Raw genomic sequence first — 15,690 nt, 5'->3', positions numbered from 1 at the left:
GCCAACAAGAAATAAACATGAAGTCTGCTTCGGAAAGCTTTGTAATTGCTAAAGATCAGATTTTGCTATTGATGTAATTAAATTCACTGGAATCTCATTTTACAGTGGTGCAAGGACAAGGAAAGAAAACAAAATAATGGGCTATGCAAATAGCAGGTTTGGGTAAAGCAACAAAATATACAAAATGTATTTAATGTGTTATTCACTGGAAGCAAGACTAATAGATACTATTTTCCAGAAATTATAAATCTATACTAGAAGAGGGAAACTAGGCTTTATTTGAGGCCAAACTAATCCAAGCCTTTGGGGTTAGGGAGATCTTAAAGGTATGTAAATTGTGTGTGTGTGTGTGTGTGTGTGTGTGTGTGTGTGTGTGTTTTCTCACAAGAGCTGAGATTCCTCTGATCCTCCTATTGTGAGTAGGAAGAGGACACCTGGAGAAATTCCTTCAAGAGGCTTCTTCCTCCTCCTCCATGCTTAGTCTCCCCACATACAGTATTTGCTGATTTTAAATGGAAATTTATACTCATTGACACAAATAGATAGTTATGACGTACAAGGGGAGTTTTAATAGTGGGCTTACATCAGATATCAGTAACGGAACCACATGTAATATGTGAGCTTATGTTCATGCACAGATAGTCCAGCAGACTATACAAAAGATTTCATAATAGTTGTCTTTGAAGAGGACCTAGGGTCTGAGAAGGAAAAAGCGAGATAAAGCCTTTTTTTTTTTCTACTTTTATTTATTTTTATTTTTTCATTTCGTGGGGGCTTCCCTGGTGGTCAGGGATTCCCTGGTGGCTCACATGGTAAAGAATCTGTTTGCAATGCAGGAGACCAGGGTTCAATACCTGGATCAAGAAGATCCCCTGGAGAAGGGAATGGCTACCCACTCCACTGTTCTTGCCTGGAGAATTCCATGGGCAGAGGAGCCTGGTGGGCTACAGTCAATGGGGTCACAGAGAATTGGATAGGACTGAGCAACTAACACTTCCCTGGTGGTGTACTGGTTGAAAATCCACCTTCCACTTCAGGGGACACAGATTCGATCCCTGGTCAAAAAACTAAGATCTCACATGCCACTGGGCAACTAGGCCTACATGCTACAACTGGAAAGCCTGTCTGCCCCAATTGCATGCCCTGGAGCCCACGGGATACAAGTAGAGAGAAGCCGGAACACAAGTAGAGAGAAGCCTGCACACCACAATGAAGACCCAGTGCAGCCAAAATTTTTTTTAAAGTTATAACATTTAAAGGTATTACCTATTCACAGTTCATGTACTTAAATTGTGTGCATTGTGTGTGTGTGTGTGTGAAAGAGAATATTTAGCCTAATGGTTTATTGGTAAAAAGAAACTATTCATTGAAACTGTTCACTGACTAGCACACATCTAAAGTTTGCCTCTTCATATTAAATGTCCATATGTTACATAATAATCTTGGCCTTTAAAAATATCCATTTAGCATTTTCCAGGCAAGAGTACTGGAGTGGAGTGCCATTGCCTTCTCTGATTTAAGTATATCAATACTATAATTTCACAACTTCTTCTCATTTACCTCTTGGCAATTCTCTTCCAGTTCTCTCTTGAATATGAATACCAGGAGAATAAGTTGGTTTTGTTATGCAGAAGAGATGTGAAGAAATCAGCTTCTTTTGAGATGCTCATTTCTCTCTGGTAAAATAATAAATTGTCTGCACACTTGGTCAGTAACTCCAATCGTTTTTTTCCTCCCAAGGAAAATATTGGAATTACCCAATCTCCACAATCATTTTCATTTGGACACTACTTGAAGAAGGAAATGGCAACCCACTCCAGTACGCTGACCTGGAAAATCCCATGGACAGAGAAGACTGGCAGCCTATAGTCCATGGGATCTCAAAGAGTTGGACATGACTAAGCGACTTCACTTTCACTGGAACACTTTGAAAAGATATATAAATATTGTTCAGAAGTGAATATAGAGAGAAAAACATAATTTTATTTGAATATTGAGTATTTTCTACGGAAAATTCAAGGGTTATTTTAAAATTGGGCAATACAAAAAGAGAAGACAAAAGGAATTCAGGCAAACATTAGAAGAAATATATTTTTTTTTTTTAACTCAAATAGTGGAATAACTTTAACACTGTGCTGGGAATATATTAGGAAATACTTTCTATAATAACTTTGTATTCCTTTCCAGGCACAGGAACCAAGAGATCTTTACAAAATTGGTAGGGGTCTTCACTGATTGATCAACTGAAAGCTTTATTGCCCTGAATCAGGAGATTCTGACAAAACTCTTTCTGAATGGGATTGTGGCATCCTGCACGAAAACGACAAAACATTAAATGGTTATCCAGCCAGTGGGCAGAGAAGGAGGAGCAAAATGGTTGCAAACAAGCCTGTATCTCTCCCAAAAGAGAACCTCACTTAGAGTTATGAGATTGTTTACAGAAAACAGTGCAGTGATTGTCATAGTAAAATGACACCTTCTGATCTTAGGACGACTTAGGATCATTCTCAGAAATAAACTGTAGCCTTTATAGCTAGGTAGGTTTTACTTTTGTTAGACTTTAAGCAATAGCAACAATAGCAAGAGCTAATGTTCACTGAACATGCCCATATGCTAATTACCTGCATCACATGATCCCATTTAACCCTCATAAGAAGTGCTTTTTAAAAAAATATAAATTATTTATTTTAATTGGAGGTTAATTACTTTACAATATAATATTGGTTTTGCCTTACATCAAAATGAATCCACCACAGGTATACACGTGTTCCCCATCCTGAAGGCCCCTCCCTCCTACCTCCCCATACCATCCCTCTGGGTCATCCCAGTGCGCCAGCCCCAAGTATCCTGTATCCTGCATCAAACCTAGACTGGCGATTCATATCTTATATGATATTATACATGGTTCAATGACATTCCCCAAAATCATCCCACCCTCACCCTCTCCCACAGAGTCCAAAAGACTGTTCTATACATCTGTGTCTGTTTTGCTGTCTCACTTACAGGGTTATTGTTACCATCTTTCTAAATTACATATATATGCATTAGTATACTGTATTGGTGTTTTTCTTTCTGGCTTACTTCACTCTGTATAATTGGCTCCGGTTTCATCCACCTCATTAGAACTGATTCAAATATATTCTTTTTAACGACTGAGTAATACTCCATTGTGTATATGTACCACCCTTTCTTATCCATTCATCTGCTGATGGACATCTAGGTTGTTTCCATGTTCTGGCTATTATAAACAGAGCTGTGATGAACATTGGGGTACACGTGTCTCTTTCAATTCTGGTTTCCTCAATGTGTATGTCCAGCAGTGGGACTGCTGGGTCATAAGGCAGTTCTATTTCCAGTTTTTTAAGGACTCTCCACACTGTTCTTCATAGTGGATGTACTAGTTTGTATTCCCACCAACAGTGTAAGAGGGTTCTCTTTTCTCCACAGCCTCTCCAGCATTTATTGCTTGTAGACTTTTGGATCACAGCCATTCTGACTGGCATGAGATGGTACCTCATTGTGGTTTTGATTTGCATTTCTCTGATAATGAGTGATATTGAGCATCTTTTCATGTGTTTGTTAGCCATTTGTATGTCTTCTTTGGAGAAATGTCTATTTAGTTCTTTGGCCCATTTTTTTGATTGGGTCGTTTATTTTTCTGGAATTGAGCTGCAGGAGTTGCTTGTATATTTTTGAGATTAATTGTTTGTCAGTTGCTTCATTTACTATTATGTTCTCCCATTCTGAAGCCTGACTTTTCATTGCAATGGTGAATGGAATTGCTTCCTTAATTTCTCTTTCTATCTTCTCATTATTAGTGTATAGGAATGCAAGGGATTTCTGTACGTTGATTTTATATCCTGTAACTTTACTATATTCATTGATTAGCTCTAGTAATTTTCTGGTGGAGTCTTTAGGGTTTTCCATGTAGAGGATCATGTCATCTGCAAACAGTGAGAGTTTTACTTCTTCTTTTCAAATTTGGATTCCTTTTATTTCTTTTTCTGCTCTGATTGCTCTGGCCAAAACTTCCAAAACTATGTTGAATAGTAGTGGTGAAAGTGGGCACCCTTGTCTTGTTCCTGACTTTAGGGGAAATGCTTTCAATTTTTCACCATTGAGGATAATGTTTGCTGTGGGTTTGTCATATATAGCTTTTATTATGTTGAAGTATTTTCCTTCTATCACTGCTTTCTGGAGAGTTTTTATCATAAATGGATGTTGAATTTTGTCAAAGGCTTTCTCTGCATCTATTGAGATAATCATATGGCTTTTATTTTTCAATTTGTTAATGTGGTGTATTACATTGATTGATTTGTGGATATTGAAGAATCCTTGCATCCCTGGGATAAAGCCCACTTGGTAATGGTATATGATATTTTCAATGTGCTGTTAGATTCTGATTGCTATAATTTTGTTAAGGATTTTTGCATCTATGTTCATTGGTGATATTGGCCTGTAGTTTTCTTTTTTTGTGTGGCATAATGCTAAAGGATATTCTCTAGACAGAAAACACAAAAAGGGTGTATAAACTCGAACCCCAAACAATGAAGTAAATGGCAATGGGATCATACTTTTCAATAATTACCTTAAATATAAATGGGTTGACTGCCCCAACCAAAAGACAAAGACTGGCTGAATGGATACAAAAACAAGATCCTTATATATGTTGTCTACAAAAAACCCACCTCAAAACAGGGGACACATACAGACTGAAAGTGAAGGGCTGGAAAAAGATATTCCATGCAAACAGAGACCGAAAGAAAGCAGGAGTAGCAATACTCATATCAGATAAAATAGACTTTAAAACAAAGGCTGTGAAAAGAGACAAAGAAGAACACTATATCATGATCAAAGGATCAATCCAAGAAGAAGATAGAACAATTATAAATATATATGCACCCAACATAGGAGCACCACAATATGTAAGATAAATGCTAAAAGTATGAAAGGGGAAATTAACAATAACACAATAATATTGGGAGACTTTAATACCCCACTCACACCTATGGATAGATCAACTAAACAGAAAATTAACAAGGAAACACAAACTTTAAATGACAATAGACCTGTTAGACCTAATTGATATCTATAGGACATTTCACCCCAAAACAATGAATTTCACCTTTTTTTCAAGTGCACACGGAACCTTCTCCAGGATAGATCATATCCTGGGCCATAAATCTAGCCTTGGTAAATTCCAAAAAATTGAAATTACTCCAAGCATCTTCTCTGACCACAATGCAGTAAGATTAGATCTCAATTATAGGAGAAAAACTATTAAAAATTCCAACATATGGATGCTGAACAACACGCTACTGAATAACCAACAAATCACAGAAGAAATCAAAAAAGAAATCAAAATATGCATAGAAATGAATGAAAATGTAAACACAACAACCCAAAACCTGTGGAACACTGTAAAAGCAGTGCTAAGGGGAAAGTTCATAGCAATACAGGCATACCTCAAGAAACAAGAAAAAAGTCAAATAAATAACCTAACTCTACACCTAAAGCAACTAGAAAAGGAAGAAATGAAGAATCCCACAGTTAGTAGAAGGAAAGAAATTTTAAAAATTAGGGCAGAAATAAATGCAAAAGAAACAAAAGAGACCATAGCAAAAATCAACAAAGCCAAAAGCTGGTTCTTTGAAAGGATAAATAAAATTGACAAACCATTAGCCAGACTCATCAAGAAACAAACGGAAAAAAATCAAATCAATAAAATTAAAAAAGAAAATGGAGAGATCACAACAGATAACACAGAAATACAAAGGATCAGAAGAGACTACTATCAGCAATTACATGCCAATAAAATGGACAACGTGGAAGAAATGGACAAATTCTTAGAAAAGTACAACTTTCCAAAACTGAACCAGGAAGAAATAGAAAATCTTAACAGACCCATCACAAGCACAGAAATTGAAACTGTAATTAGAAATCGTCCAGCAAACAAAAGCCCAGGTCCAGATGGCTGCACAGCTGAATTCTACCAAAAATTTAGAGAAGAGCTAACACCTATCCTGCACAAACTCTTCCAGAAAATTGCAGAGGAAGGTAAATTTCCAAACTCATTCTATGAAGCCACCATCACCCTAATACCAAAAAAGTGCTTTTTTAAGGGAGTGCTGGTATTACCACCACAGTACAGATGAAGAAATTAACATATAGAGAAGTTAATCAGTTTTCACAAACTTCACCTGATGAAGAAATGATGCAACTAGTAGTCTTTCTCCAAAATCAATACCTCACATCACTATACTAAACTGGCACTTTATATTAAGAAAAGGTGGCAAGAATACACAGAAGAATGACACAAAAAAGATCTTCATGACCCAGATAACCACAATGGTAGGATCATTTACCTAGAACCAGACATCCTGGAATGCAAAATCAAGTGGGGCTTAGGAAGCATCACTATGAACAAACCTAGTGGAGATGATGAAATTCCAGTTGAGCTATTTCAAATCCTAAAAGATGATGCTGTGAAAGTGCTGCACTCAATATGCCAGCAAATTAGGAAAACTCAGCACTGGTCACAGGACTGGAAAAGGTCAGTTTTCATTCCAATCCCAAAGAAAGGCAATGCCAAAGAATGTACAAACTACCACACAATCGCACTCATCTCACACACTAGCAAAGTAATGCTCAAAATTCTACAAGCCAAGCTTCAACAGTACATGAACCATGAACTTCCAGATGTTCAAGCTAGATATAGAAAATGAAGAGGAACCAGAGATCAAATTGCCAACATCTGTTGGATCATCGAAAAAGCAAGAGAATTCCAGAAAAACATCTACTTCTGCTTTATTGACTATGCTAAAGCTTTTGACTGTGTGAATTTCTCAAACCCTCTTGAGAAATCTGTATGCAGGTCAAAAAGCAACAGTTAGGACTGCACATGGAACAACAGACTGGCTCCAAATTGGGAAAGGAGTACATCAAGGTTGTATATTGTCACGTGCTTATTTAACTTATATGCTGAGGACATCATGAGAAACACTGGGCTGGATGAAGCACAAGCTGGAATCAAGATTGCTGGGAGAAATATCAATAACCTCACATATGCAGATGACACCACCCTTATGCCAGAAAGTGAAGAAAAGCTAAAGAGCCTCTTGATGAAACTGAAAGAAGAGAGTGAAAAAGTTTGCTTAAAGCTCAACATTCAGAAAACAAAGATCATGGCATCTGGTCCCATCACTTCATGGCAAATAGACAGGGAAACAATGGAACAGCGACAGACTTTATTTCTTGGGGGTCCAAAATCACTGCAATAACTGTAGCCATGAAATTAAAAGATGCTTGCTCCTTGGAAGAAAAGTTTTTACCAACATAAACAGCATATTAAAAAGCAGAGACATTACTTTGCCAACAAATATCCATCTAGTCAAAGCTATGGTTTTTCCAGTAGTCATGCATGGATGTAAGAGTTGGACTATAAAGAAGGCTGAGTGCCAAAAAATGGATACTTTAGAATTGTGCTGTCGGAGAAGACTCTTGAGAGTCCCTTGGACTGCAAGGAGATCCAACCAGTCCACCCTAAAGGAAATCAGTCCTGAATATTCATTGGAAGGACTGATGCTGAAGCTGAGACTCCGATACTTTGGCCACCTGATGCAAAGAACTGACTCATTTGAAACAACCCTGATGCTGGGAAAGATTGAAAGGGAGAGGATAAAGGGATGACAGAGGATGAGATGGCTAGATGGCATCACTGACTCAATGGACATTAGTTTGCCTAAGCTCCGGGAGTTCGTGATGGATAGGGAGGCCTGGCGTGCTGCGGTCCATGGGGTCACAAAAAGTTGAATGTGATTGATCAACTAAACTGAACTGAACTGAATTCCTAAGCTGAGAAGTCTGAGTACCTAATATGAACACTAGTTGTAATCTGATCTGAGAGCAACAGGTTTTCGCAGTTGACCTGGTAATTCTTAAACTGGATAGACTCATTGGACCAAGGTTGCTGTTTGTAGACATACTGACATACCGTTTGAACTCCAGCCTCATGTATTTTCAGATTGACTAGAATTGAACCTAACCCTTTGTATCTCCACCTGAGCCCAGCTGGCACTGTGGCTATGACCAGATCTTAGCTGATCCATCTGGATACCACTGCACATTACAAATGAAAGCAAAAAGGAGAAATACGTGCCCTCAAATCTCACATGTAGAATTTGGCCAAAATTTATGGAATTCAAACATGTTATAATCTTGTGCCTGGCAAATTCTGCATAATATTATCTTAGAAAAATTAAAGATGGTAGAAGTTCTTGACTATTTTTTAAAATTATGATCCTCCTCTCATGAGGGAAGAGATGATTTGAACATATGTCACTAGGAGCTCATGATATTGCATGGTTTAGACTACATACTCTAAACATCAGTTATTTGTTGAAACAAGGGTAGGAGACTGAAGCACAGGGTATCTTAAACATTTAAAAACTACATGTCATAATAATGTGCATGTTTGTCAATTGGAAATAAGTCAGTTGGTCTCCTAGACATAAAAAAGGGAGGGTTTCTCACCTAATTGAGTAGGGGAAAAATGACCGAAGTATATTCGCAAAGTTCTACTGCAGTTGAATCTTTCTCATCCTTATTCCTAAGATTGAAGAAGTATATACTTTAAAAAAAAAAAATTAAAGAAGGAAATCATATAAGAAGACTGCTAAGAAGTTAGAGAAAGTAAAATTGCTAATTAATATTATCATAATTAGAACGTTATAAATCCATGTTGACTGATTTCCTGGCAGTTTGACCATTTCACATATGACATTATAAAAAGAACAAATTAATTAATTAAGATTTTGGCAAGAAGAGGGTAGTTTTTTCTTGTTGTTGTTGTTTTTTTTCCAAAAAGTTAACTGGAAAAATTTAATTAATAAGCATCAAGCATACTTTATGTGGATATTTGATACTGAAATTGTGATATTTTTAATATATTTTTCAAAACAAGGTTAGTGATCTTTTCCTGGGAAATGTGGAGATACAATTAAAAGCAATAATGAGGTCATTCTAGATTACTTCACTTTAGTTAATGTTAATAGCTAAGCAAGTGTTCATATTTCATCAACATAAGGTCGACTGTGTCCTCCTTGTATTATGGAATTCCAGCAAAAATTCCATAACATAATTTAAAGGATTGTTGAATTTTTTAAAGGACAAACTCTTCAATCTCTACATGGGTATCTCTCTCTCTCTTTTTTTTTTTTTTTTTAGCTTAAAGTGTAGCTGACTTGAATATGCAGACAATTCTTCTCTAAATTACATGGAAAAAATATTTCTTCAGTAAGTCATGTGTCTTCTTTCCTATGTCTGCTGTTTGTAAGAAATAGCAATCACATGATTATTTTCCAACAGTTGGTAAATGTCTGTCAGAAAGATTACATGCAGTTTGCAAGGAAAAAGGTTATTTTTCAAAGGTTGCTGAAACCAGAAAGAATTCCCTTAAAAAACTATCCATCAGTATTTATGACATTTCTAAAGGAATAGGAAATAAAAACTTGCAATTTAATTTTTGATATAAATATTACTCAGTCTACACTGAAGTCATCATGGAAGTTTTATTGATATTTTTAAACAAAAACAGAAACAACAAATACAATATAGAAGGCATTGAAATCTAAAAATTCCATTAGGCTCCATCATAAACAGCATATTAAAAAGCAGAGACTACTTTGCCAACAAAGGTCCATCTAGTTAAAGCTATTTTCCAATAGTCATGTATGGATGTGAGAGTCGGACTATAAACAAAGCGGAGCGCTGAAGAATTGATGCTTTTGAATTGTGATATTGGAGAAGATTCTTGAGAGTCCCTTGGGCTGCAAGGAGATCCAACCTGTCAATCCTAAAGGATATCAGTCCTGGGTATTCATTGGAAGGACTGATGCTGAAGCTGAAACTCCAATACTTTAGCCACCTGATATGAAGAACTGACTCTTTGGAAAATACCCTGATGCTGGGAAAGATTAAAGGCAGGAGGAAAAGGGGATGATAGAGGATGAGATGGTTGGATGGCATCACCAATTCGATGGCCATGAATTTGAGTAAGCCCCAGGAGTTGGTGACGGACAGGGAAGTCTGGCAGGCTGCAGTCCATGGGGTCTCACAGAGTCAGACATGACTGGGCAACTGAATTGAACTGAACCAAATAGAATTTTGGCCATAAAAAAGAACTGATTCACATACTAGCATTTAATAGATGTCCATGAAAATATATGGGTAAGTGAATAATGAGGCTGAAAAAGTTTAAGCAGTTGTTCTTGATTTAAAAATAAGAAAACTTAGAAGCTGTAGACCTAAATTAGATTAGAAGCCAATGTTTTCCAGCCAATTTCCTCTAGGCTCCCCTCTGTTTAGAGGCAGTGAATCTTATTATATCTATTGAAAAAGCCTGTCTATAGAAAAGACTACCATCTATAGAAAAAGACTATCTACACTTAAGTTAACCATAAATTTAAAAAAAAAAAAAAACTTTTTGCCATATAGGGAGGTAACTACCATGTCAATATTTTATTCTGAAATTAATAATTAAAAGAGAAGAGTTGACCATTTTTCCATCTTTTTAACAAATGTTTCTAATTCATTGCTGTTTGTTGAGAGAAGACTTTTTACACAAATTAATGATGTATAAATAATATTAAAGAAATGATGCAAGTTAAAAAGTCATCTTTTCACAGAATCCAATGATATAATTGATTGAGCCTTAGACAATCAATGAACAATAAAATTATTGGGGAAAATGTATTGGATGAATTCAAATTTGGAAGGTAATTTTAATATGTCAAAGTATGACTCCACACCCAACTGTTTGCTAAAATCAAAGAGGAAACTAATCTTTATAACAAAGATATCTATTGGTCAAATCTTAATGAAGTAGCCAAATCTGGCATCATTGCTAAGACCAATTGATATGTGCTTTTGTTTATGCTGAAATGTGAAGTACACTATCTCACCTGTTAAATGCACCTGCCAAAATATTTTACCTGCATCTAATTCAGGCATTGTTTCCAAATCCTAGTTTATAAACAAACATGGGAATAGAGGAACAATTAAATGACACTCCAAGAAAACAATAAGATAATGCAAATATTAGGAATATTCTATAAAATAACTGACCCAGAGGCTTAAAACATTAAAACATCAATTATACCATTGTCATGAAAAATAAACAAATAAAAGAAAGTGGAACTGCTATAGATGAAAATAGGCTAAAGAGAGATGAGAATCGAGGGCAATGGCAAAACCAATACAGTATTGTAAAGTAAAATTAAGTAAAAATAAAAATTAAAAAAAACAAATAAATAAAAAATAAATAAATAAAGTTAAAAAAATCTAAGTCCTAAAAAAGCAATAGTAACATACTCATTGAAGGCAACTCAGCAAATTGAAACATAAACAGGATATTAGATGAAGTTGGGGTGTTATGGTTAGTTTTCATAGGTCAGATAAGTTATATAAGAGGATGTTATATAAGAGGATGCTTTTGTTTTCAGGAGACAATGCTGGAGTATTTAGGAGTGAAGTACCATGAGGCATATATGGAAAATGTTAATAAGTGCTAAATTTATGTTGAATCTTAGTGGTTCATTCTTTTAACTTTTATGTAATTTAATAATGAAGAACTAGAAAAAATATTTGGTAGTAAGTGTATGCCAATGATATATTGCCTAAGTTCTTATCAGTTAAGGGCCCTTAAAATTTGTCAAAATTTAAGTAGAATTGCTTTTAAAAGAAGAAAACAGCTCGAATAAAATTTAGGTGGATGAACTTAGAGCCTATTATATAGAGTAAGGTAAGTCAGAAAGAGAAAAACAAATATATATTAATGCATATATATGGAATCTAGGAAGATGGTGCTGATGAACCTATCTGCAGGGCAACAAAGGAGATGCAAACATAAAGAACAAACTTGTGGACACAGTAGAGGAAGGAGAGTGTGGGATGAATTGAGAGTAGCACGGAAACAAATGCTTCCCTGGTGGCTCAGACAGTAAAGAATCTGCCTGCAATGTGGGAGACCTGGGTTTGATTCCTGGGTTGGGAAGATCCCTTGGAAGAGGGCATAGCAACCCACTCCTGTATTCTTGCCTGGAGAATCCCCATAGACATAGGTGCCTACAGTTCGTGGAGTGGCAAAGAGACAGACATGACTGAGCAACTAAGCAGAGCAGAGCACGTGGAAACAAATACATTACCATGTTTAAAATAGACAACCCACGGGAATTTGCTATATGATGCAGAGAATTCAAATCTGGTGTTCTGTGACAACCTAGAGAGATGGGATGTAGGAGGGAGGTTCAAGAGAGGGGAGACGTATGTATACCAATAGCTGATTCATCTTGATGTAAGGCAGAAACTAATACAATATTGTAATGTGAAGAAAGTGAAAGTGAAAGATGCTCAGTCACGTCAGACTCTTTGTGACCCCATGGATTATACAATCCATGGAATTCTCCAGGCCAGAATACTGAAGTGAGTAGCCTTTCCCTTCTCCAGGTGATCTTCCCAACCCAGGGCTTGAATCCAGGTCTCCCACATTGCAGACAGCTTCTTTACCAGCTGAGCCACAGGGAAGCCCCAAAATACTGGAGTGGGTAGGCCTATCCCTTCTCCAGTGGATCTCCCCAACCCAGGAATTGAACTGGGTCTCCTGCATTGCAGGTAGGTTCTTTACCAACTGAGCTATCAGGGAAGCCCATTTTAAGATAACTATCCTCCAATTAAAAATAAATAAATTGGCTGCTGTGAACTGTGGGCTGTGCCAAGGGTCGGTGAAAGATCTCAAAATCGTTGGATGGAAACTTGCTCTAAAAGCCGTGGACTGGATAGATTTGGAGAGATCACTTCCGGAAACCAGAAGGCCTTGGCTAACTCCTTAAAATCCTAGAATGAGACCGTCACCCCAGGTTGGCTATTCTTCCTCAGAAGCCACTTGCCACCGACTGGATTTACTACAAGGCCAACATGGCTAAGGCTGACTTGGTGGATGACTTTGAAAAGAAGTTTATTGCCCTGAAGTTTCCTATGCCAGAGTATAAATATAGTGCCCAAGTGGATACTGAAGAAACAGAAGATGTGAAAAGTTGTGCTGAGTTTTTGTCTCTCTGGAGGACCAGGATTCAGGAATATGAGAAAGAATTGGAGATGAGGGACATAATCCCATTTGATCCAGATGACCACTGAAGACTTCAATGAAGTATTTCCTGAAACCAAATTAGACAAGAAGTACCCCTACTGGCCTCACAAGCCAATTGAAAATTTATGAACTTGAGTCTGGGAGAAAGTTCTGGCTCTCAAATCATAAACTCTAGACATTAAAAATAACTACACAGTGAAAAATAAATTAATTTAAAAAATTTCAAAGGCAGAAAGTCAGATAGATGGCAAATGGCCCTATTCAAAGTCACTTGTGATTAAACCTGCTTTTTTTTTTTTTTTTAAAGATGAAAAAGAAAAACTTTAAAGGACTTTGTGGAAAAAATTACAGTAGACAAACTTATTCTCTAATCTGTAAAGTGTTCAGAACCAATCTCATATTTTTGGAAACAGTAGCAACAACAAAATAATGAAAGTTGATAAAAATAGATATTGCCACTCTTATTTCTTTGAGAAAATGACTTGCAATTTAATTTATTAAAAAGTCATTCAAAGGGTCATCTCACGTCCCAAACCCCTTCCCCTGAATTTCTCCTGAGAACACGCTGTGTGTCAACAGACCATCATGAATCACAGAATTCACCTCTCTCTCCTGTTGGTGCTTTTGTAGTCTGGATATTTCTCCCCGTCACTGATTTTGTTCAACATGAGATAAAGTGACATTCCAGTGGAGAAAAGCATGTAATTTATTCAGAAAAGTAAATATGTTTTACCTATTGATCTGGGTTTGGGATAAGATCTTTAACATTTCCTCAACTATAATTGCAGAGAGTTATATGACTAGCTACCTCTTAGGGTTGTTTAATAATTTATTTTTATGAAAATATATTTGGGCATATACTGGCCAAACAATGGTCTGGTTGACTGAAAGAATTGTATGATCTAAAGTGGTAATTAGATGGTACTATTCTACAGTAGATAAAAGAGGTATTTCCTGTGTGGATACAATAATGGATCCCCAGTCCTATGCATTAGAATGGGTGTCTTAAAGCCTGGAAAGCTAAGCTGATACGTGAAAACCTAGTGGGATCTAACAAAATGAAGAGAATCAGGAAAGTCACTCTGGCAAGATGGAATTATATGTAAAAGCAATGAAATTTAATAGCTTGGTCTATCTACTGAAGTCAAGTTAAGCGCGGGATGCAGAGATTTCAGTAGAACCGAGAGAATAAGAATAGGTAAAGACAAAGATGGGATAAGAAAAGTAAGCAGTAGCCATATCAAGAAGGGCCTTCTATGTCTGCACTTCTATTTTCAGCAATGAGAGTTGATGAAAAAAAGTTCAGTGCAGGTGATTCATGTTTTAGGAAACCAAGGACTCAGCCAGCAATGCTGGAGACTGACAGGGAGGGGACAGAGGATCAGACTTTATCTTTCACATTTGTATCCTTGTTATCAAATACAGTTCATAACTTATTAGTAGATGTTAAACTCTAGAACTGAGGGCAATAATAAGCTGAGATATCAAGATCAGTGAAGCAGTCTGGAGATGTTAAATGTGATTCTTCATATTTAATGTAAGTGGGACAGATTTGTTTACAGCTCTCCTTGAATTCTCATTTGCCTCCTGTTCATTCCCTTCCTCCCCACTGGGTTGGATGTGGCATTGCCTCACTGCTCTCTTCACCTTTAGTAAAATTCTAAATTCAGGGCAGGCTTTGAGGAAAATAAAATCTCCCTATTATATTCATAACCTCTTGCTCTGCTAGATACTTTGAGATTGGGAATGTTAACTTCAAAAATCAATTGCATTCTCAGAAATAGAGTCTGTGAGTAAGAACTAGCTGGGGGCTTAACAAAGCACTGAACAGTCTGCTGCTGTGAAAAGGCAGGGATGAGTAAGTTATGGAAGTATTGCATTTGAGCACTAGCTGCTATTCCCCCGCAAATGTTTATTGATACAGATCAAACTATCTCAGGAAACTGAATAGACATCTTAATTGTTCTTAATATTTTGCTTATTTTTTCATGGTTGCAGACTGTGTAAAACAAGTTTCCTTTTTTCTGATTAGTATCATAAGCAAGAGGATTTAAATTAGATAAATCAGCAACTTTATGCAAATGATGCTGATATGATGTCAATGTCATGGAATGATGGAAGTGGAGGTTCCAGAGACTGTCTACATCAACACTGTCATTTCTAAGAAGAGAAATCTGAGTCTAGGGACACTGATGACTTGCTTAGGGTCATATGTCCAACAATTGCAAGGGTTGGCATTAGGACCTGTGTTCCTTAACTACTTATATTTGAAAGATCATTCAATATAGCAAGAAACACACACACAGATGCTTGAAAAGTTATTGTACATTAAAACATAGAGGGAATATTGCACAGAGAACTATACACAGCATCTTTTTACAAACCATAATGGAAACAATATAAAAAGGACATGTATATAGATATATATAATTGAATTGGGATTCCCTGGAGACTCGGTGGTAAAGAATCTGCCTGCCAGTGCAGGAGACACAGGTTCAATCTCTGAGTTAGGAAGATTCCCTAGAGAAGGAAATGGCTACTCACTC

General features: G+C 36.6%; 1 pseudogene; it reads left to right on the top strand.

The window, feature by feature from the left end:
- The first annotated feature begins 10,747 nt into the window (after positions 1–10,747).
- LOC138092229 (ATP synthase subunit d, mitochondrial pseudogene) lies at positions 10,748–13,273 on the top strand (annotated as a pseudogene).
- The last annotated feature ends 2,417 nt before the right edge of the window (positions 13,274–15,690 follow it).

Source organism: Capricornis sumatraensis, chromosome 16 (genome assembly GCF_032405125.1).
Source record: "Capricornis sumatraensis isolate serow.1 chromosome 16, serow.2, whole genome shotgun sequence".
In the NCBI taxonomy this organism is placed as follows: domain Eukaryota; kingdom Metazoa; phylum Chordata; class Mammalia; order Artiodactyla; family Bovidae; genus Capricornis; species Capricornis sumatraensis.
This window is presented reverse-complemented; position numbering and strand designations above follow the sequence as displayed.